The sequence below is a fragment of the Argiope bruennichi genome, chromosome 7 (assembly GCF_947563725.1).
Source record: "Argiope bruennichi chromosome 7, qqArgBrue1.1, whole genome shotgun sequence".
Classification (NCBI taxonomy): domain Eukaryota; kingdom Metazoa; phylum Arthropoda; class Arachnida; order Araneae; family Araneidae; genus Argiope; species Argiope bruennichi.
This window is the reverse complement of record NC_079157.1, coordinates 44,091,502-44,114,567: the sequence shown is the minus strand read 5'-3', so window position 1 is coordinate 44,114,567 and position 23,066 is coordinate 44,091,502. Positions and strand designations below refer to the sequence as shown.

Sequence of the window (23,066 nt, the reverse complement as noted above, 5' to 3'; positions counted from 1 at the left end):
GTAAACCAATCTCGTTTCTGTTTTATTTTATGTCATCTTGCTCTTTTATTCTGATGATGACGTGGAATTTTTTATATAAAAAAATTATGTACTTTTAGGAAAACAAGGAACAAAGACTTAATGATTACATACACACACACATTTTTTTCGTTCATTATTGTTCTCCTTTTTCCTTTTAATGATTCTCTTTCATATGTTTTTATTTGAAAAAAATTATGTGATCCTGTTAAAAAGTTACATTAAATGAATGCTAGCAAGAGACAATGATCTCGGAAGTAAATATATTATTTTATAAGAATATAAAATCCAAAAAATACTTGTGTTAAAGACAATTTATAATCAGAATTTCATTATTAAAGTCTTTCTAATTTCATTGAGGAAAGTAAAAGGGGAGAATGATGAAATAGGAGGAAGTAATAGGAAAGGGATAAGAGGAGGGAAGTCAGCCATCTGACTCTCCGACCCTCCACGAAGGCACACGGATTTAAACCATAAAACTGAATGACCGGACCGCCGCAACAGCAACACTGGCGGGAACTGTGGTTGAGTCCTAAGGGCCATCACCGGCCAAGGTACAACCTTCCCAGAAGGAAGTACGTCCCGTCATCGATGGGAGGATTCAGATCCCCCACCTATTTGTGTACCCTCCAGGGTGGCGAGATCCAACCACCATACCGGAAGCATCTCATCCTCATTTCGAGGTGCCCCCCGGGGGTTATAAGAGGTGGGAAGTTGTAAGAAGAAGGAGAGAGAGGATAATGAGGAGAGGAGCAATAATAAAATAAGAGGAGCATTGAATAAATGAGGAAATGAAATGCAAATAAGGTCTATATTTTACCTACTATCATTTCGTGCATATAATTAATATTCTTGTAGCTGATTTTTCATTCTATCAAAATGATTAAGGAAATCTCTATTCAGTTTAAACTTCTGTAAGGCGTTTCAAGTAAAGAAGGTGTAAATATGGCATTTACAAAATATTCCAATCAAAGGAAGGCAATAAAAATTGTTGCAGTAGAATTATATAACCAGAAACTGCAGAAAATGCATTTGGATATCGACCTCCCATTAACGGATTTTTAAAACGCCTCAAATTGCCTAGGGTGTAATGGACTACCATATTGTTTTGTCTAGTGTCACTGTAATCAAATGAAGAACTATCCAAGGAAATAACTTTTAAGCTCCCTTCGCTATTGTATTTGAATTTTATCTTCGCTATTGAATTTTATCTTCCTATTATTATTCGCAACGAAATTCCAATCTTTTGAAACTAGTGCAATAGTTTTTGAATAACCTCCTATGATATGCGAATTTATTTGTGTTTCCAGTAAACAATGAATGCGGAGCGTAGAATACCAGTTTCTTGATAGTTCAATGACTTTATTTGTTTTGTCGGATAAGATATCATTTCAATATCTTTCATGGTCACTTGTATCACATCACCCTCTTTCTAAAACGCATTTTGGGTTAAACAGAGGATTTTACACACAAATAACTTTTATCCTCTTCCGATTTTTTTTTTTTTTTTTTTTTTTTTTTTTTTTTTTACTTTCTCTTATACGAAATACGGAGGAAGTACTGAAATCGCAAAGCAATTCAAACTCATGATTTTAAAGAATCTCCACGTTCTTTCTCTGATTTAAAAAACACATTTTTGGCATTATATCTGTCTGTCTAAGTATACAATATCTGGAAGACGCTTTTAGCTAGACAAATAAAATTTGAAATATGAAATCATAACCAAATATTTAGATTTTCTATTAAATTTTGAATTAATCTATTCTCAGAAATTCTGTCTGTTTGACTGTTCAGTTTACAAGGGAGCTTCATAACTCCAAAACTCAAAGAATTAGATAAATAAAATTTGATACAAAGGTTTAGCATCTAAAATGTAGATTCTTATTAAATTTTGAAATAATTCTGTCAAAGGGACAGCTTTTTGTATGTCTGTATTTTCGCATGGCTTTATTAACTCATAAATGGAATGATATTGTTACACATCTGTAAATATTGCTTATATTTGTCTTGAAATATCTCAGACAGATCTGAAGTATTTAAATTTTGGCGAAGAATCGCACAACTTACGCGTATTTTACGTTAAAAGTGGCATTTCCAGTGGTCTGGCGACTTGGCGACTTTGCGACCACTTGGCGAGATTTGATGAGAAATGGATATCTTTGGAAGCTCTAAGACCATTATTAAGCGAGATAGCTTAGAAGCTTCCAGAAACTCAGAGATTTTCACGCCAAGTCGGGTATAAATACAGCCGCCCAGCATATTTGGTATTTTATCATTTGACTACAATTGTTGCTATGTGTAAATTTTGGTTTCATTCGGTTGACAAAAAGGCTTTCAAAATGCATATTTGCACGACAGTGTCAGTAAAAATGTTAGATTCATGCCATAAAAAAAATGTATATTTCCTAACTATTATTGGCTAATGTTCATTCAGTGCTTTTGCGGTCTTACCCGAAATTCCTAATTTTATGCAGGAGAAGGGGATATGACCTTAGTTGGGATCGAGGTGATCACTTCTTACCAGTTTTACATACCCCCGTCCAATGAACTACAAAATGTGTTGATATTCAGATTAAATAATTTTTACAAAGTACAATTTAAACTATTGTTATTTGTTTCATATTTGTAAAGACGGAATTTCATAGTTCGAATGTTCTTTCATTTTCACATAAGTTCTAATTGAGAAATTAAGACACGATAAGTCACTATTTTAATGCTTTCAGAATTAATCAGTAAATCGATTAATTTAATTAATTCTTGTATAAAAATGTTGATTAAAATTTGATTCAATATAAACATCTACCCATAATGGTAACTAATAAGATTTTGCAAAATAAATTTAATAAAAACTGCATTAAGAATTTTTTTAAAGGTTATGAATTACACTCAAAATTCTTGTCTTGAGTTCGTGTTGCGAGGTCACGCGGGTGCTTACAAGTATTGAGATCAATATTTATACGAAATTCTATATGAAAAAATTGCTGGCATGGTATTTAAATATCAGAAGTGCGGTAAATTTTAGCTGTTTTTGATCGGCGCACGTAAGGATGTAGTTCACCAGCTTCCTAATTTTTTAAAAATAAAATCAGTTTCTGATGTGAAATCTAAATAGCATTTCCAGTTAAAGTAAAAAAAAACCGTTCTGATAAATTTTTGATTTAACCCTTAACTGGGGACGTGCGGTCTGTGAGACCGCTAGTGATGGATTTCAGTCAATCCTATTTCATTTTTAGTTCAATGGAATGGATTGACCACGTAGCTTCCTGTTTTGTGGCCTTCAATACGCGTGCACTTTTTCAACCGATTTCAGCGGATGCTTTTTAAAATAATTCAGTTATTTCTTTGAGCGCGGTCTCTAAGACCGCAACAAGGCTTAGCAAATGGAGCTAAGATTTGGGCCCCGAAATATTTTCCAATTTATTGATCCGATTATGAAGCAGTGCACCAGACACTTTTAAATGAAGCAGAAAGTGATTTTAGTGTTAAGGATAATTGTACAGAAGAGTTTTTCGATGAAAGTTCGCATTCAACTAATTCTGATATGTATGTTCAAACATAATTAATTTTTCTTGTGATAATGTATTTTGAAAAATTTATAAAATATATTAATATACCAAGATATATATATATATTGTTACAAAATTTCCGGGGGTTCGTTTGGATAGTGGAAGTTATATGGTGTGGAGAACGTTCAATCACCAGGCGGCAGTAGAAAATAAAACAACGACGTTTATTTACACGAAGACACACAGGACAGCACAAAGACGACAACTATATACAGCACAGAAGACGATTATCTTCAGCCGAGACGTGCAGCATACAACAAGAATCCACTGCAGACAGTAGCGCACATCTTAGTTCAGCACTAGCTTGACTCCGTCGCTGCTCCGCTAATCCCTGGAAGACCAGTTCTTCACCGTCGATTCCGACTACTCTTCTCTGTCGCTTTCGACTACTCTCAGATCTGGTTCACGACCACTGCGGCAGCTGCAGGCTGCTCCTTTTATAGGTCTCAGGAGGCGGGGCTAGAAGCCTCTCAACCAATCAGGAACTTTCGAGGCGTAACTCGGTTTCTACTGGACGGATCGGGAAAACTCTCAATGATTCGGGTATAATCTATTTTGGTGCCAAAGTCGTCAAATTCGTCACCAAGTTGCCAAATTATCGCCAAGTTTGTCGCCAATATATTATATATATATATATATATATAGAATTTATAGGTTGATTTTTATACTAGTTCTTAACTTGTATGTTTAAAATGCCTAGAAAACCATGCTATGAAAATCACACGAGCCGATGAAAAAAAGGGCCAATTTTACCCATTGCCATTTTTTTTTCATATAATTGTTGAATTTTACATTATATTGTCTTCTATATATCTTCATATACTGTACAAATAAGATTGTATACTGTACAGATGAGCACTTACAGATAAGATTTGCACTTTTAATCATACTTGGTATATAAATAAATTATAGATAAATAAAAATCTCTCCTGTTAAGAATATAATTTTTTTTTTCTAAGCCTGATTATTTAAAATTTTGTTTTGTGCAAAATTGAATCGAAATAACCCTTTTTTAAGTAATCTGCAATAACAACAATAGAAGTTCAGCAATTTTCGATTTAGATAATAAAAAAAATTATCACGCCTGTGTATAATTGATGTTTTAAGCAAAATTAAAAAGAATTTTTCATCTTTTCTGATGACACATGCCAACACACAGTTTCAGTTTTAGAATCTAACAGTATCTTTGTAAGATGTTGTCGTCACATGACAAACATAATTGCGTATAGCTTCGTCCAGTGCGGATTACTATTTTACGCTTTGATTGCATTTTGTGTAGCTCTCTTACAGCAGAGAAAAATAAGTTTCCATTCTTTCTTGAAAATATTCCCTGAACAGTCTCGAGTCAATAATATCTAGCATTGTGAATATTCAAAAAGGAATTTTCAGCTTAAGTTACATTGTGTATTAAATTCTTTCAGGTTCTGTTGTTGTTTCCAATGGCACTTGCCATGGTTAAATCAGCTGTTATTTTAAGCCGGTGGGGGAGCGTCTCTTGTTTGTATAGTAGCGCCAACTAGGGCCAAGAGTACGACTTCGCAACTCTCGCATCACTCATTCGCTTGCATAACCCACTTTTACAGGAAGGCACATTCACATATCGGAGATAGAACAACGGAAGAACAACCATACCCAAACTGGGACTCAAACCCAGGATGCCCAGATCACGGCGAAGATACGGTACCCCTTTGCCAGGACGCCGGCCTTCAATCTCTTATGTTAAAAAGCACATTATTATACGTATTTATTTACTGACCTGAAAAACAAAATATGATACAATAAATTATTTAAATAAATCAATTAAATATCTTATAAATTCCATAGATAAGAAATATAATTAAAAATCAAATTAGTCTAAGAATGCCAGTAAATTCCATTTATTTAATGTGATCAAGAGTTTGCGATTTCATACAGATCGATTTCATATAGAATAACACGAATTTCATAGAATTATATTCATAATTTCCTTGATATAATTAACTAAAACTTTGTCGAATAACAGGACTAGAATACAATTTATTGAAATAAGGATGTGAACAAAATTCATGCAAAACTATTATTTTTTTCAAAAAGGGATAAATTATTTGAATTAAAAAAAAAAGAAATACTCTAAATGATTACAAGTTTCCATTAAAGGATTCCAGAAGCCGAAAACATCAAATATTAGGGATGAATGTTAGAAATAATGGAATTATAACAATTTTTAAATTTTTTAAGACTGGACTTAGGAATTTTATAAGGATTAGAATCCTACCAGCTATAAAGTACTTTATAATGAAGTTCGTTGGATATTTAAAAAAAGGAATACAACACAAGATATTTGTAGAGAATGGAATGTAGATAAATATATGTAGTTACTAAACCTAACAAGAACGATATATTGATGATAAATTTCTGATGATATTATGTTACCAATAATAATTGGTACTGTATATTACTAATGATAAGAATAAAAAACAAAAATTAATCCAATGAGAGCCTTACTCGTTTTCTGGCTATTGTTGAGACACATAGACAAATGTAATAAGAGTAAGTACTGAAATGATTAAAATATTTGATCTCAACATTTTGAAAAGTCTCATTTTGTATCTCAATAAGATAATTTTGTTATTATGACTATCTCCCTTAGGTCATTGCGACACAAAAATGCAAGGACCTAGATACTAAACATAAAATTAAAATAAATACCATTTATGAATTAATCCTTTCTAGGGCCATAGAAAATCTGCTTGCCACCAAATTCATCAATCTTTGTATAAAGTTATGTAGGTTGACATATGTTCTGATAAATTTTTCAATAAGACACAAATTTAGATACGTCAGTTCTTACCTCGCACAAAGTGGTGTATCTTGATTCGTTACTTAATTATTAATAAACTTAATTAATTAATTAATCAAATTAAAATAAGCTAAATGAATCGCTTCTCTTCAGCCAATCTCAATCCCAAAAATATTTTAATATATCATGACTAAAAAAAAATGGCCTTTTAAAGGATTAAGATATAATAAGGATATTATATTAAAATTATATAAAATTATTTTCTTATTATTAACTTATTAAGAGCTATTCATCGTCATTATGACGACAAAATTTATCAGTCAAATATAATATAAAAAAAAGCTTAAAAATATGAACAATGTCTGTTCCATGATCTGCTAAAGAGTAGCATCAATTCGTAAAAGTAGTGCCAATATTCGGTAGATAAAATCAATAGAAAAGCATAAATAAATGTTTTATAAAGTCATTATAAGAAGTGTATTTTATTGCTGAAAAAGTAAAGAAATAGTATTTCAATTTATCTATTAAATACAAGATGCACTGCAAAATGTTCACATTTAAAATGAACGCCTTGACCCTTCCTATGCCCTTCCTCGTAATAAACTTTTCCTTTGCATAAAGGGAAAAATTTTCCTCTCTTTTTCTTAGGTGAAAATACATGGAAGTTTCATTTATAATCTAATATGATAAATACTATTTCTCTTGGTTTTGGTGTGCTCATTAGTTCATTTACAATCTGTATGAAAAGAAATAATTTTAAAAGTAATAATTTGTTATTAAATACACTAAGTAAAATTATGATCTTGTTTCAAGAGATTCCGACTGCTTCTAATAAAGCATGTGTAAGATAAAAATAAATTGAACCTCTGTCCAGCTTTATATAAATTAGTCTCAATTATGCAATGAGTTATTATGAATTTAGCTTGGATAACAGGAAATTTTGTATTATTCTCTTATTTTTTTACCTTAATCAACAATTAGATGGCAACATAACACTACCTTTTTTTAAATTGAAAATTCAAAGTGCAAACGATATATTATTTATCTTTTTTTTTTTTAATTTAGTAAGAATTTGGAGATAGCAGCTAGGGATATTTTTAATTCCATTGTTTATTATCGTGATCCTTACGATTTTGATTTGAACAAATTCGATTGAGATTACATTGAAACTGAATATCTTTTACATAGTTTTTAATCTGATTATTCTGATTTCGAACTTTGTTCTAAAATTGCACGTGATTCATGTAGATGTCACCACTTTTCATATTCCTCGGAAACTATCGTCTGGTGGTAGTGACGACACTAATTTGATATATTTTTAGAATATTGAATTGATTTGCACTGAGTCAAAACGAATGCTGATCAGTATTTGGAGAGAATCGGTGATATTTCTTCAAATATTTCTAATTTTAGTAAGTAGTATTAAGTGTGTTTTATTAGTAGTATTAAGTGTCATTCGTGTAGTATATGTTATATTATTTCTACATAATTACAAAATAATAAATTTTGCGCTAAATACAAAAATTTTAGAAGACAATAGTGATAGTTGGTTGAGATTATTTTAGTTGTTTCCAAAGACTTAAAATAGTATTACTTATCAGAAAATACTTTCTATATTACCATCAGAATCTTAAGAGGATTCTGGTGGTAATGCAAGAAATGTAACTGATACGTCAACAAGTGAAAGGAATTCTAATAATTAGAATTGGGTTATTGCCGAAATGTATCGAAATTAAGCAATGCATTCTTTTATATTTCTCACTTTTTTCCTTATATATTATATGTCTCAATCAATACACACTCTTCTAAGCAGGTTTCAAGTCCTTTGGAATACTTCGTTACTATACTGTTATAAAATTATTCAATAGATCTTGTCAATATTACTGACGGATTTTGAAAATCACAAAAAAAGACGGAATGCGATAAAAATATGTCGTTTGCTTCCTTGCTCAGGGATTTTCATAATAACAAATTAAAAATTCAGTTAACATTGCCACCGACAAGTGGCGCTGCACTAGATATGAGAAAATTGCAACTCTCATGTTTAGAAAATTTTGCCTCATATTTTGCAAGTTATTGCTGCAAATGGAAGTTTCATTAAAAAGCATCGTTGTTTAATTTCATGCAACAGACCTTACATCGTTTCTTATTACAGGTTTTTGTTTTTCCTATTTTGCAGCGCCATCTGTCGTTGGCATTGTTAACTGAATTTTCAAATTCTTGAGATAAACGTTTCTGATTTTGCAATCGTTAAGCAGCAACGATACATTTCTATCGCATTTCATCACTTATTTTTATTGATTTTCAAAATTTATCATTCATTTTTGCCCAGTTTATGCAAAATGAATGCCGCGTGAATTGGTCAAATATAAAATATGAATTTTTCTTGAATCCATCTCCTAACTTTTAAGAATCTGTTCGTATTTTTAAACAGAATATTTAACCAATCATATCAACACTTTTTTAATGAAAATTTACCGTTTTTATTTTTTTGTATACAAAGACAAAATGTTGTAATAGTTGAAAAATATTCGGCCTTGGCAAATTAACAAATATCTAAGTTTCAAACTTCCATGTGTGTCAAAAGCACATTCTTTGAATAATATATTGTAGCGGATTGGTATGGGCGAGGATAGAACCTGGAACCTTGAGGTTCGCAGCCGAGTAACATGACCACAAGACAAAAGTAATTGCTCGAGTAGTATAGCTGTTAGCTGGCTTATAAGCTTTCACTACAATATATGAATAAACATTTTAATGCTAAATGGATGAGATTTGTTATCAGATCTTTTTGCCAAATTTGTATATTCCTGTCAAAATTTGGACGAAATCCATACATAGGATGTCTGCCTGTCTAAAATAGAAGTAAAAGTTAACACCATAGCTACAAGACGTAAAGCTCTAGATGGGCCAATTTTGATGCACAATTTACGCATCTAACATATAAATTCGCTTCACATTTTGAATTAAATTTGTCTATGGGTTACCGACTGTCGATTTATATCACCAAATATTCTAAATGCAGTAACTCAAAACACAATGATTTCAATAAATGGAATTCTAGGTGCACGATCTTGCAATTAAAATGTAGTCAAAAATTGGCTGAAATGAGTCAGCAAAAATACATTAAATATGTATATTCCATTTTCTTCACTATAATAAGAAGCTCAGGAGCGAACTCTAAAAAAGAAAGTGCAATCTAAGCCCTGGTGGAGTTTACTGCTGTATTTGAGGTCCACTGTAGTGAAAGCTTATAAGCCAGTTAACAGCTACACTACACAGGCAATTGCTTTTGTATTGTGGTCATGTTACTGGGCTGCGATACTCAAGGTCCTATGTTCTATCCCCGCTCATACCAAATTCGCCTCACCACTATTTTAATGTGGGTATAAGAAATGAAGAGAATAATATTTTGTTTTAGGGCGTAAGAGGACCAGAAGAGTTGAAATAAAACTATTTTAATAGATTTTTAATATTAATTTAAATATTTCAAATATATTATTTTGAATTTCATTAGATACATTAAAGAAAAATATAAAAAGTAAAAATCAAATTTCGATTTCACTTCCTTTCATTCCCTTTCACTTTATCGCTGTAATCTGATATTTAGAACGAAAATTTTATTTTGCATTGAGCAAGTTTAATTTAGAAATATGATTTACAGTGGAGTTACCTCCTTAAATGTTGTAAAAAAAATTTACAAATTATTTCATTCATATTATTACACAATATGTTTCCAGGCAAGTCCAATCACAATGCAGGGATAAAATGCAGGGTTTTTGAAAAGGAATACTTAAATATTGATTTTTAATGATCAAATATTTCTTATATTTAGTTATAGATACCTAACTAAATATAAGAATTTTCAAAGTTTTGATTTCTTATATATAGAAAGTATAAAGAAAGTATTTTAATGGTCAAAAAATTCGAAATCAAGATTTTGACTAATCTCTACGTTTTGGACTTCCCACAATTCAAAAAATACATTTTTGGAAAATGTCTGTATGTCTGTTTGTAACAAAGACAATTCATATACATTTTGAAGTAGACGTATGAAGTTTAGTATACGGTCTTTACACCAAATATATAGATTTCTGTCAAATTTCGAGGAAACTCTATTCAATGGAAGCCTGCCTGTCTGGCTGTTTGAATACAAGCTGACACGATAACTATAAATTAAGAGAGCTAGACTGATAAAATTTGGTGCCTAAATTGATTTAACACCTGTTCACTAACTGGATAGACGCTTATCAAATTTTAAGCCAGATCCAGCAACAGGTTGAATGTCTGTCGGTATGTGCTTTTAGAAGCCTATAAACGGAATAACCCCAAATCGCAATAACTTAAATGCATCCAATTTGGTATGTGATTGAGTGACTGCATTTCTCTTTTTGAGTCCAATTTTTGCTTCAATCGGTTAGAAAAAAGGCATCTAAGGCACAAATTCCTCTTTATTAGAGAACATTCGAGAAATTTTAGTGGAGTCCACGCATGATGTTTCTATAATGCATTCGAATTATTCCGTTAAATGCGACGCTGCTGTTTATTTGCAAAGGGAATGACGATGTGAGAGGGAAAAATTATTTTGTGGGTTGCAGAATGCGAAGAGGGAATCTATTGCTGAAGTGCAACATCCATTTGGATGAAAGTTAAATGAAGAGTTGCATCATCATAAACAGATTTACAGGTGGGTCAAGAAATCCGTAGAAGATGGTTGCGAAGGCTAAGGAAAAAGTACAATTGCATATTGGATGAAACTGTTGAGTATATGCGAACTGCTTTCGAATGCAAACCTATCTGTGAAGGTACGTAAAGGCCACCCTTTATGCGCCATCAATGCCTGCTTCTTATCTGCGAGATCGAATGGTTGCAGCTGTGAGTTCAATATCTAGGAACCAGTTACTTCATGTGTACCAAGAAGTCTCTGATAAATTCGGAGATCGTGGTGTCCAAGGGATGGATCCAACGCTCTCCAAAAGTAGCATCCAGGTGACCGCGAACATCGAACATCGAACATGACGTGCTGGCGCCCCATCATGCTGATGTCATATTCGTTTACACACAATGTGACACGTGCTGATGTGCTGATGTCACATTGGAGATCGGAACTTCTTGCAGTATTTCTGGGTAGTTCTGGTGATATCGTTTCTACTGCAATAAATGATTGTTTTAAGTAAATGTAGCATTGATGAAATTTAAAGAAATTTAAGAAAACATTTCATTAATATGTAATACAAATGTCATATAGTGGTATGTTTCCTTCATAAAATAAATTAAAAATCAATTAAGTCACTATATTTAGTATAGAAGCTATTTCGTGTACAATGCATTCTTTTTATAAAATCAGTTGAATATTTTTCCAACGCAAGATACATTATTTCTCGATTTTTTTTATATCGGGTATTCTCCGATAGCAACTGCAACAAGATAAATAAAATGCGTGAACGTTGAAGGCCCTTAGTATTTTTTTTTTCGTAGAAACAACGTAATACTTATAAGTTTTTAAAACTTTTCTTGGGTTTATTTTTAACTATTGTCGATGTTAACATAGATTGATCAAGTACAACTGCAAAACGTACAATTCTCTTCATCAAACATTTCCTCAATATTATAACAGCTGCATCATCAATATTTACATTTGCTTCTTTCGCTATTTTTTTTAACATTTTTTCTTTCAATTTTTAAATTGTCAATTACATTGCAATGTTCAACAATAAATCATTATTTTTATCTGACAAAAATAAGATCTTACACCCTTCATAATGATTTTTCTCCCAAAATATACCATGCAACTATTTGTACTGAGCTTTAAATGCATACATGCGCCATCGTTTGATTTTGATTGCGCACTGCAAGAAAGACTTTTAAATATAAAATCTGCTGTTCACTGGTTAAGTGTCTCATTCAACATCTTCAAAAAGAAGCCCAATTCAGAAACTTCTATAAATATTCTTCATGAAAGTGAGAGACCTTTATAAAAGATAATTAATTGAGGAAAAATAGTTCCCAAGATTGAATGTACAGCTTTTAAGCATAATACGAGACATTTGAAAATACATTTCGGTTTCTTCTTTTTCTCGAGAAATATTGAATTTATATATATATATGTTTGTTCCATTATATTTTGTTACATTGATTGTTATTAGTATTTATAAAAGGAGATTTCGGTTCCAACCTTTCCTCATGCTATCCTTCCAGTGCAATATGGCAAAGATCTGATGCATTACAGCAATATATACACGATCATTAAGATCAACTTCCTCTCCTTTGGAAAAAAAATCATAACTCATTTTAATATTTCAACACGACATGGATGAGATATTAAATTGGTTTGCTTGTAAGAAGTCTATGAAAGGGTTAATAGTGAAAAGAAATCCAGTAGTTTAATAATGTCAAATTCAATACTGAGGTATTAAGAGTTGAACAGATAGATTTTAGCTCCATTATCCAAACTTGTGGTATTCCAGATTCAAAATGCAGATACTTATATATACTTTGAAGACTGGTCTTGTTTCTGAAGATACTTAAAATCCCAAACTAGTCAGAAAGTATTACTTGGGAATTCAAAATGAGTAAGTTAGTTGCTAGAATTAGAATAAATCCATTATTTATAATTTCATCATGCTGGCATCTGAAGGAGACAAAATAATCCGTGTGTATTAAAATTTTTCAGATAAACTTGTTAGTCATTATTTTAACACCGTTACTTCTCCTCTACAGGTTTTCTCGCAAAGATTTCTTTTGAAACTACCACCATAACAAATTTGGTCATGACCTTCTGCGTGTCTACTTACTTAAGGATACGTCATATTTTCGTTCGTTACCGGACTTAAATTGTAAAACATTAAAGTGTAAGTGAAAATAACGCCGATTATGCCAAAGATGAAACTTCTTTTTATGGGAGCGATTTTCCACACCGTCAGATGAACTCCTTTTTCAGCAAACATGATGAATCGCTGTTGCACCGAAAAGGACTCTCCGGCATTTTCTGGCATACTCGCAGCGTTAGAAGATATTTTTTCAGACGCTTCTGCCACCATGGTGGCCGATGCCATCATACCAATAAATGAGCCCAAGCTGGTGACAAAAAACCATAAGGTAGGAAAGGTGACATATGCCTGACGGAATAGCTTCCTATCGAAAAACATATAAAACGATAAGCACATTATGCAAGTATTGTAAAATATTGTCATTAACACCAGGAATCCAAGTTCTTCATCAATCAGCTCAATATTGGACTTCATCGAGGACAAATCATGCAAGGAATCTTTGTAGTTGATTGCAGCGTTCCCAGAAATATATTGTTGAAACTTCTTAATGACGTGCTTTAAGTCGGAACACACGTTTATATAAAAGAATGTAAACATAAAAGTAGGCAATACACAAAATAAGAAAACAGAAAATTCATGGAGTGTATTGATGATATCATTGACCAATGGGTAGTGTGAGTGAAGACCAAAGAAATGCTCTACCATATCCATAAAGGGCAATTTTGTGAAACCTTTACAAATTATTATCAATATCTGACAAGCAACAAAGAGATAAGCGAATATCTTTATCTTTAGGTTGCTTCCTTCTCTGGTAGCTTCAAACTTACTCAAAAGTTTAGGGATATTTTTCAGGCGATTGATTTTCAGGCATAAACAGGAACGATTGATGAAAAGTATGATGCACAGACTTACCATTGTCGTTAGTAGCATGGCATTACCTTGGTCTCTTAGGAAAGATATCGTTGTTAATACATGAAGCAAAGTGACAACAATATTAAATAAAACGATTGCTAGGCATCGAATGGATATAGAATTCTGTTTTTTTGGAACAGTATTCAGTGAAAAGATGGCACAGCATTTGAAGAAAACAAACATATATTTATAAGAAGAACTCATATTTGGAATACTTCCTATTTTACCTTCTTTTTTTTAGGATTTTGTTAATACTTATGCACAGAAAAAAATAGCATAATTTTTCAAAATTACTTATTCATTTTATAAAAGGTCCAAAATGTTTTTATTCTGTGTGTGGCCATAATAAGCTGGCAAATCTTGTAAGAATGTTGGAGGAAGCAATCGATGGTTGCTTTGACATTTATGGATGTTTCAATCAATTTTATTCATTTAATTCTGAAGCTCTTTATTGCTTCTATTAACATGATGACCAGAATTCGGTGACTGAAAACTGAAGCAGTGAAAGAGACATTTTAAGAAAAAAGTTTAATATTCAGTCTATTGATTAATATTTGACGATGATAAATTGCATCAACCTTTAGCAATCGATAGGGTTGACACTTAATCTCAACTGAAATCAATAAATGTCACTATTTTGTATAGCATCAGGATGCAGTTTCCAAAAAATCAATAAACAAATGAGAGAACATATTTATTAACAATTCAAGCATTTTAAGATCCTGTCATGCCAGATAAAATTTTTAAATTAATAATTGAATTGGTGATTAAGGATTTTCAATCCTATAGAGATTTTAAACTTGCAAAAACAATTTATATATTTTAATTAAATAATACATGTAAATAACATTTTAAAACGCTTTTATTAGTGGATAAAAAGCTAGAAAATATCTTTTCTCAATAATCCATAGATTAAACAAAAATTACAGAAGCTTAAATAGTAAATTGAAAACCTTTAGGTAAGTTGAAATCATAATGTAAAATAAAGAAAGCATAATTTTATGCGAATGAAATGATTGCAATCTAAATTACCAACAAATATTTCAGTGGTTATTAAAAATTTCCGAAATTTCTCGTTTTTATGGGTTTTTGAGATAAATGTAAGATAAATTTTGTATCCAAAATATTAATACTAAAGGAAATAATCTCACAAAGTTTTCATGCTTGAACTTAATTTCTTTTATGGTTCTGAGCGGCATTACAATAATTAAAATAGCGAAAGGATAATTTTATGAAATTTGAAGCTTTTATAGGATATCTTGAATTTACAAAACAAAAATAAAACACTAAATAAGCTGAGAATGCATTTTTTATGTCACAAAATATGGATTTCGCTATGTATTACATATAAATTGAAATAATTTGGCCAAAATGTTTGCAAAGTTAAATAGCTATAATCTTTAAAAATATTTATTTGGAAATGGAATTTTAATTCTTCAGTGAATTGTATTCAGTAAATAGCATTCCATTTGAAAGAATGTCATTTACTAACAAGAGTAAAACTTTCCCCAAGAATACAGATTTTCCGCTAGGTATAGAAATAACCACTATTAAAAAAAAATTGTGGTACTGGAAAACATTTTTTGCTTTAGTTTATTGTAGCCAATGAAATTTTATATATATGTAATGATATTTTAAACTCTTAAATTAATCCAAATTAATTTCCAAAACTTTATCTTAATTTAGCCTATCGTAACTTCATTCTAAAAATATTCTCTTATTTCGTGTTCCAATTCCACTTTCGGTTTAATTCATTCCTCTGTAAAAAATAATGCGCCATCAGAACTACGTTTCAAATGCGAGTGATACTTCCGTTTCTCTTCTCAAGGTCAACACATGTATTGCATTGGCACATGGCCAGAAATCCAATATTATATAAGACTAGTAATCATTTGTTCGGCCCTTTTTGTCTCTTTTCTTACGTCTGTGTTTGTGCCACGCTGCTTCTTCTTGTTAATAATTATGCTTTCCCGAAATGGATATTAAAACAAAATTAAAAATACCAAGTCTCTTCACTTCTTCGAACCTGCATTCCACTACAACTAAAATAATGTTACATATTATTTAGCCGACAGGATTCGAAATCCATTACGTATATGTATTGTTATAATACAAGGTGAAAACTGATATTTCATACAAGAAGTGCAGAGCCTATCATATTTGAATATGAAATAAAAATCTGCCGTTACTTTGGAATAATATCTGAATGCTCCATATTTCAGGGAATCCGCGGCCTGATGGTAAGGTCTCGTCTTGGGAACCGAAGAGATAAAACTTTTATTGGAGAATATGCGAGAAAATTTCGGGGAAATGACTTCCGAAGGTTTAAGCATGAAAATAAAATGTGGTGGATAATAGGAAATTTTTGGTGCTTTCAGAATACTGAGAAAATAAAATTTTCTTTTCTCACCACTATAAATAAATCAAATTGATTACTGTACTTTTTATATAATTGCTGATAACTTATTTAGTGTATTTGGTTAAAGCGATTGAGGACTGAACGCTATTGACTCAATATAGATCTAAATGAACTCGCTTGCAAAATTTCTATCAGTGGCAATCTCAATTACTTAAGGCAACATCGTAGCATAATAAAGAAAAGATAAATGAGAATTATCATTAGCCATTAAGTCATCGACTTAAAAAATTTGTTAACCTCACAGAATACTCATCAAAATGAGGAGGAAATACAAAGTAATGGTTTTTATTGCTCCAAATTGTTAGACTGTCTATCCAAAGAATCTCCTCTCTTTCTCCCTATATATATATAATTTTTTAAAACTTTTATTTTCAATTTTTCTAGCTGGCAAACAAAGTTTTGAAGCTCGACCAATTTTCAGATTTAAAAAAAAAAAAAAAACATCGTTTTTCTAAATATCGACGCATGCATAGTCTGATAGTGCCGTGTTATTGTTTCAGACCGGCTTAAACTGGTTAATGACTTAAATTTATTAAGACAATTCGTAAGAATTCAGAGAATGTATAATTTGGAAATCAAGTTGTAGCATTAGTCGGCGATAAATCGCGAAATGTGACAACCTTCTGCATTATTTTCTAATAACCTTATTTTAATTAGTTGAAATTATTCCTGAACCAACAATCTTGGTCGATTAAACAAACAATGTTTTAACTTGTTTGGTTTATTTTTAAATAATGCTGCGCGAGTTAGGCAGTAACACTGTGATTTCCAAGGGAAATACTACAACAGCAGACGATAGATAATTCAAAAGTTATACAGTGAAAGCCGACTCTAAAATAAAACTACATTAGCAGACGATAGATATTTCAAAAGCTATACTGTGAAAGCCGACTTCAAAATAAAACTACATTAGCAGAAGATAGATAATGGAAAAACTATACAGAGAGAAGCCGTGTTTTGTGTGTTTTGAAAAGTGGTAAATATTTTTTTTATTAGAAATTTGTGTACATTATTATAACTCAATAATTTAAACTTCAGGAACTTTTTTTCAACATTATGCTTGAAGGAATTATCGATTCAAATGTTGACTTCAAGTTCCATTTTCTATACTTTCTTCCTAATCTTGGCTAACTAATAAAACCGTTTTAAAAGCGAATAGCATAATTTTTAGAATAGAATATATCGAACTGATTAATCTGCAGAAGCGGTCATTCCAAAACTTTTATCGCCTACTCTCTAATAAAGGTGAATTCATATTTTATACTAGCTTTTTTCCAGAACCGATTGAAAACAAATTTTGAAAGAGATCTGCAATTGCAGTCACAAAACATCATATATCAAATATGATAAATTTAAGTGATTGCATTTTTCATTTATAGCATTTACATATTTTTGAAAGTACATACCAACAAGCGTTCAACCTCTTGTTGGATTTGGCTCAGAATTTCATAAGTTCTGCATTATAGATATTAAATCAGTGTACCGAATTTCAACCGTCTACTCTCTACTTTTTGTAGTTATTATATTATCGTATTTCGAACAGTCGTCTAGACAGATTTCTTTTGAATAGAGTTTGAGTTTGTTCAAAATTTGATAAAAGCATACAAATTCTGGTATAATGCCATATTCCAAATTTCACCCGTTTAGTTCAAAGCATTTTCGAGTTGCCTTTGTCACAGACAGATATTTTCTAAACTTTCTTTTTCCGAATGGAGGAAAGTCTAAAATATGGAGGTTTCAATATTTCGAGTTCGAAGTTTTTGACGATTACTATATTTCTCTGGAACTCATATACAAGGAAATAAAAATGTGCCTACAGGCATTTTTCGATAATTTATTTATTTATTTTTCAAACTAATGATCTGAAATTTTTACTGCATATTTCCTCCTAGGGGCTTTTCTTTTGAGATAACTGCAAGAATGGGGGGAAGGCAGCCAAACATTCATGATGTACTAGGGATCATTAACTTTCAAATGAAATAAAAATTAGCGAAATCGGTAGGGGATTGGAACTGGAAGACTGGCGTGATTTTCGCTTTCAGAATATACAAGGCAGTAGGTTTTTTTGGCATTTCTTTTGAAAATGTATATGGTTGGGGGAGAGAGGGATAGATAACTCTTCATAACATATTTCGAAGTCATATTCAATAATAATTTGCGATATAGATCCAATAATTGCGGCTGAGGATCTATGATGGAGTTTTCTTTCTGAGTTTTCTCTCAAAAATAGATGTGGTGAGGTGTAGGTGACAATTGATAACATATACAAGAACCATAAATAACCATATAAAATAAAAATTTGCGAAATTATACTATTGATGAGATTGGGGAAACTTTAGTTAGATGTTTTCCTTTAGAATGTGTATAAAATAATTACATTAAGATTTCTCTCAAACACAAGGTGAGGTGGAAGACATCCAACCATTAATGAAATATCTCGGAGCAATAAGACATTTTTATGACACAAATACTGACAATATAACGATTAGGTTTTGTGGATTGGTTATTCAATTTTCCCCTTCCCCCTATAATATTTAAATACATATTGTAATTCGAGAAAAAAATTTTTCTGCTTGTGAATGTATGAATTTAAGATTAGCTGTAATTTCGCTTTCAATTGGCATTATTGCCAGACTAAACAGTTTTTCATGAACCAAGGTCGATGGAGAATTCCCTGCGGCAATTTCAGTTATGAACGTATTTCTTATAACTATTGTCCTTTTTCTTTTGTGGCGTTTACACGTGGTGACCGAGGGTCAATCGGTTATAGAACCAGTTCTGTTATTCTGTGATTTCAGTAATAGCTTAATGTTATGAATACTCTAACAGAATTGAAGCTTTTATGAAAATTGACACGTTCGTTGACACAATTTGAAAAAACACAATGAATAATTTTTAAACCTTCCTCCTTCTTAGAGTGATAAGATGTCGGGTACATCTCACAATTTTAAGGAAAATTCCGACAGTTTTAATGTCGAATTCTAAATAATTATATCCGTTATTTCTAACTGAAAAGAATATATCCTTATTGTCATATTAATAATTTAAGAGGAAATAACAGTTAAAATCATTAATGTGATTTTCCTTTCGGGAAAAATTTATAAAAAAATAACCAATCGCACGACTGCTGTAAAAAAACGTGCTCGTATAGACATATAAATGTCCAAAACGTCTCGATTGGGATTTTGTTAGTCAAGCAATTGAAAGAAGTAAAGTAAGTTTTTATAAACCAATTTTGTCTATTTTATTTCATTAATTTTTTTTATATTCTTCTGACGTCCTCAATAAACTTGCATGATAGAGAAATCGGTTTTGGAAAAAAAATTCCTATCAGAAATTCTATTTCTTTCTAAATAAATCAGTAAATTTTCTCTGTAATTCATGTATAATAATTGTCGTAAACATTTCAGATTATTTAACTCTTTAAAGGGCCATTTTTTTCTAGTCATATTATGTTAAAATATTTTTAGGCTTGAAATTAGAATAAGAAAAAGGATTCATTTAGCTTATTAGATAAATTTAATTTGATTAATTAATTAATTTGGTTAATTAATAATTAAGTAACAAATCAAGACGCATCATTTTGATTGAGATAAAGACTTGAAGCAACGAAATTTCTGTCTCTCTAAAAAAATTTGTCAGAACTTATGCCAACCTACAAAATTTCATACAAAGATTGATAAATTTGGTGGGAAGCATACTTCCCACGGCCCTAGAAAGGGTTAAATATATTTTTCCGGATTTGATATTGTGACTAAATATCATGAATTTGTTCAATAATTTATCCTACATATATTTTAAAATTTATTTTCTCTACAACTATTTTTCGTCAAAAAGATGAAAAATATTTTCATTATTTGCAAACAGATATTTTTATTTTTATTAATCTAGAAAACTATAAATTTTATTACCTCAAAGATTCTTTAAAATATTTAAAATCAATTGGTTTAAAACTACTTGTTTGTAATTTACCAAGTTTGGGTAAAATTGTATAAAGATTACACCATCACACATACAGTGGCTCAAACAATTGAGAGTACACCTTACTTATACTTGATAAATGCGACTTTCAATATAAATAACACATTACCAAGAAGAGTAAACACTTTTTTATTTTTACCCATAACAAATGGTTTGTTTTAGAGTAAAAATAAAGAAAAATCAACAAAAAACTTCTAAATTGAAAATTTTCAGAAGCATTTTAAATAAACATACTCAGATTTTTGCCTCAAAAAATTGAGAGTACACCAATGAAATGTTTGCAATATTTTGCATAGAAACAAAGTGTTACTTTTAAGTTGCATGTCTTTTGGCTCCTATAATGGCCTCTAAGCGTCATGGTACCGATTCGACCAATTTTTGGTGGTATCTGAAGATATTTTATCGCATTCTTCTTGCAACACTTGTTTTAAATAGGTTTTGTTTTTAATTTTGTGTTTTTAAACCACTTTTTCGAGTATGGCTCACGAATATTTTATGGCATTGATGATGGGGTACTGAAGTGGAGTGTGTAACTGCTGTTTACCATGAAAAAGACATCATATTTTGACATTATGTGCATTCTGTTTGGGGACGTTGTTCTGCTGGAAAATGGTATTTCCACCTAAACAAAAAATTTTCAACACTTTCCTTTAGATTGCTGCGACCATATGGTTCTTCCAGCTTGCTGCAGAAACTTCTCAAATCATAGACAAAAGTGTAAGTGCTGAAACTGTGTGAAATACCATTGGACAAGCTGGATATAAAAGTCGCATTGTTAGAGAGAAACCGTTCATCTGCTTGCAAATTAGATAAAGAATTTAAAGTTTGCAAAAACTCATCAATTGAAGACTAGTAACTTTTGAAAGAAAGTTTATTTAGTAATGAAAGAAAATTCAACATTTCTGGCAGTGACAGCCATCGTACTGTATGGAGAATGCCTAATACTGCTCTGGATCCAAAAAAATTACGTCCTACAGGTAAACATGGTGGTGACTAAGTCATGGTTTCAAGTTGCATGGATTCATCCAGGATAGGAAATTTAATTCTTATAGATGGCATTATAAACCATATGGTTTATTTGGATATACTTGACAGCAATCTAAAGGAAAGTGCTAAAAATTTGGGTTTAGATGGAAATTTCATTTTCCAGTAGGAGACAACGACCCAAAACAGAATGCTCGTAACGTCAAAATGTGGTGCCTTTTTCATTGTAAACAGCAGTTATACACACTACCACAGTACCCCGACATCAATGCCATAAAATATTCATGGGCTGTACAAACATAAACACAAAATTAAAAGTTCAAAAACACAAAATTAAAAACAAATTTATTTAAAACAAGTGTTTCAAAAAGAATGTGATAAAGTATCTTCATATACCACCAAAAATTGGTCGAATCGGTACCATGACGTTTAGAGGCCTTTATAAGAACCAAAAGACATGCAACTTAAAAGTAACACTTTGTTTCTATGCGAGATATTGCAAACATTTCATTGGTGTACTCTCAATTTTTTGAGCCACTGTATATATATGCAAACAGATCATGCGGTTTTATAAAAGCAGTTATACACAGAATAATAAAAAGAATTAACCCATCAAACTATAATAAAGTGTGAGATTTATGCATTAATTATAAAATTTTTCAAATCCATATTTCAGTCATCTAATTCTATCAATTATCTATTCAGCTATCTAATCTATTATTCTAATCTATAGTACTATTATTAAATATGTATTTCAGTTAAAGGTTCAAATGATATAACAGAAAAAATATCACTTGAACGCGCTCATGTGTTTTGGGTATCTTTTCATTTTTTTTAAGGATGGAAGTACATATTAATATAAAATAAAATATATTATCTGTTTAGGATTTTAAATAGATTTGAAAATCAATCGCGAAACGACAAAACAACATTAAAATCTGATCTATAATATTTTAAATGATTTTTACATTTTTATATATGAAACGTAGAGAAAGTATAGTATTCAAACTCAAAATTCTGATAAATCTCCACGTTTTAAGCATCCGTGAGTTCGAAAAACACATTTTTGAAAAATGTCCATCCGTCTATCTGTGACAAAGATAACTGAAAATTGCTAGATTTGAGCTAGATGATTGAAATTTGTTATGCGGTCTTTACAACAAACTTGCAAATTTCTATCAAATTTTGAATGCAATCTACTCAGAGGAAGTTCTTCAGTTCGGCTGAGCGAATGCAAGTTAATATGATGATTGCAAGCCTCAGAGAGCGAGTGGATAAGATTCGGTACACAGATTTAATATCTATATTGTAACCACCTGCCAAATTGTGAGCCAAATCCAACAACGGGTCGATTGTCTGTGTCTGTACTTTCAGAAGCATGTAAACGAGATTATTCAAAAACTCAATGACTTAAATACAAATTTGGTTCGGGACTTTTGTGAATACAATGGCAATTTTGTGTCAAAAGTTTGCCCTAATACGTTAAGAAAAATGTGTATAAAGCACAAATTCAACTTTTGGATAATATTAATCGTATGCCATGGAAGTCAATGATTTGCCAAATTGGTCGCTGGGGATTACACGATAGATTCAGTGAAAATGCTAAATTTAAGCCAAAAGTTAATATTTTACAATTA

At 31.1% G+C, this 23,066-nt stretch overlaps 1 protein-coding gene across 7 annotated transcripts in view; it reads left to right on the top strand.

Annotated features, from left to right (window-relative positions):
• The window catches only part of LOC129974945 (alpha-tocopherol transfer protein-like), a 108,335-nt gene that overhangs the window by 54,369 nt on the left and 30,900 nt on the right, over positions 1–23,066 (top strand). Inside the window, exon 1 of one of the 7 annotated variants that reach the window (XM_056087756.1) lies at positions 7,638–7,775. The exons of 4 other annotated variants lie outside the window; for them this stretch is intronic. The gene's annotated coding sequence lies outside the window, so the exon portion shown is untranslated. Of the gene's footprint in view, positions 1–7,637; positions 7,776–19,659; positions 19,679–23,066 lie in introns of those variants that run through there. 2 more of the 7 variants (XM_056087755.1, XM_056087762.1) reach the window with 2 other exon arrangements.